Source organism: Amborella trichopoda, chromosome 1 (assembly GCF_054954075.1).
Source record: "Amborella trichopoda isolate Santa Cruz 75 chromosome 1, AtrichopodaSantaCruz75HAP2 v2.0, whole genome shotgun sequence".
Lineage (NCBI taxonomy): Eukaryota > Viridiplantae > Streptophyta > Magnoliopsida > Amborellales > Amborellaceae > Amborella > Amborella trichopoda.
In genome coordinates this window covers 6244484-6246496 of record NC_142336.1, presented here as the reverse complement: position 1 = coordinate 6246496, position 2013 = coordinate 6244484, and the positions used below count along the sequence as shown (strand labels likewise).

The 2013-nt window shown below is 26.5% G+C and overlaps 1 non-coding gene across 1 annotated transcript; it reads left to right on the top strand.

The window, feature by feature from the left end:
- The first annotated feature begins 695 nt into the window (after positions 1 to 695).
- On the top strand, positions 696 to 768 carry TRNAF-GAA (transfer RNA phenylalanine (anticodon GAA)). Its single transcript has one exon. It is a non-coding gene; the product is annotated as a tRNA-Phe (tRNA).
- The last annotated feature ends 1245 nt before the right edge of the window (positions 769 to 2013 follow it).

Sequence of the window (2013 nt, the reverse complement as noted above, 5' to 3'; positions counted from 1 at the left end):
TTGCCCAAAAATAGTGTGTGTCCGCTGACTCACCATTATAGTTAGCAAGTCGGGGATTATCGATAAATCGGCTCACCATGAAATCGAAAACTAAACTTTTTTATTTTAAAAAGTCATATAAAAAATCGGGTAAAAAATATGGATCGGCAAATATACTTTATGTAAAGAGATCACGAATATATCGGACTAGGCTCAAAAAATTGAAGTAAAAAAATCAAATATATTTAAAATATTAGAAATTTTAAAAATCCATATATATATATCACTTAGTATAGAAAAATTTAATAGTAGTGAGGAGTAATGCTTTCACCCTATAAATATAAATTTCAAATATTCAATGTGATATGTCTCTAAATCATAAGATGATTATCTATTCTATTTGTCAAGATAAGTATTTGGTAGGTGAATTCAATTTTGAGAAGAATAAAAATAGAAATTTCATGAAACAAAAAAAAGACATTGAACTTTCCAAAAAAAAAATCAAAAATATATTAATAGGAAAGTTTTTTTGTTATGATAAGTTTTAAACTTCTTTTTGAAAAGATCACGTTTTTTACCAATCTATTGAGAAAGTCGAAGATTAAATCATTTTGAAAAAGTCGCAATTAATCGGCGACTTGCTAAGGGTGCTCACCATAAACTTTTCCTTGACTAAGAGTGATAATAAATGTACATTACCACATTACATATCACCGGCGGGGATAGCTCAGTTGGGAGAGCGTCAGACTGAAGATCTGAAGGTCGCGTGTTCGATCCACGCTCACCGCATTTTCTTTTTTATGTTTGATTTTCTTGAGAAATATTACAATTTATTGCAATTAAAACAGCAAATCTTATGAAAAATATTTCGATAATCTTATGAAAAATATTTCGAAATATTTCAATTTATTGCATTTAAAACAATTTTTTTCGATATTTGTTGAAATAAAAAGGTATTATTGCATTTTTGTTTTAAGCTTTTGAGAAGTATTTGACTTATTGCTAGTAAAGAGGCATGTTTTATATGGGTGCAATTGGCATACGGATGCATCCGTAGCTGTAGAGATAAAGTGTACCTTCAAATTTGATGATGGTATATAATTTTGATGTAAAATGTTCTTTAGGATTATTTCAAATTCTATTGTTATATCTAATTATAAAATTTAAATTTAACAAATAGTTAGAATCAAGTAGATCTATAAACTTATGAAAATCTTGAAAATGGACGGTGTAGATAATATATTGTAAAATACATTATTTCTGAGATTTAAAATATTTTTATTTTTTATGGTCATACATCTCAATGTCGAGATGATCAATCAAAAGGTTTTTCAACATTAAAACTACCTTTTCCGATGGATTTTTGAGGTGCATCCATAGTTCTACATAAACTTTTTCCTTTTAATATTGAGAAATAATTTGATCGAAAAAGGCACCTTTTTTTTGGGTCTTAATCTTCCTGAGAAATATTGCAATTTATTGCAAGTAAAAAAGCAAATCTATGAGAAGTATTTCGATTTAAAGAAGCCTATTGAAAAAAGAATTTTTTTTCTCTTTTTCTTTTTTGTGGTTTTAGTCCTCCTGAGAAAGATTGCAATTCATTACAAGTAAAAACGAATGTATTTACGAAAGAATTATGGTTTTTTTTTTTTGGCTTTAATCTTCCTGCAAAGTATTGCAATATATTTTAAGTAAAAAGCTAATCTACAAGAAATATATCGATTTAGAAAAAATAATTATGATTTAAAAAAATTTATTGAAAAAAGAACTATGGTTTTTTTTTTTTTTAATCTCCCTAAGAAGTATCAATTTTTTTTTTCTAGATCTCTTTAAGCAGTACTAAAACGGCATTTTTTGGCTTTAATCTTCCTGAGAAATATTTCAATTCATTGCAATTGAAACAACAAATCGTATGAGAAATATTTCAATATTGATTGAAATAAAGATGTATCACTGTGTCTTTTGTTTTTTGTTTTAATCGTGAGAAATATTTCAACATTTTTTAAAAAATAATGTTGAGAAATATTTCGACTG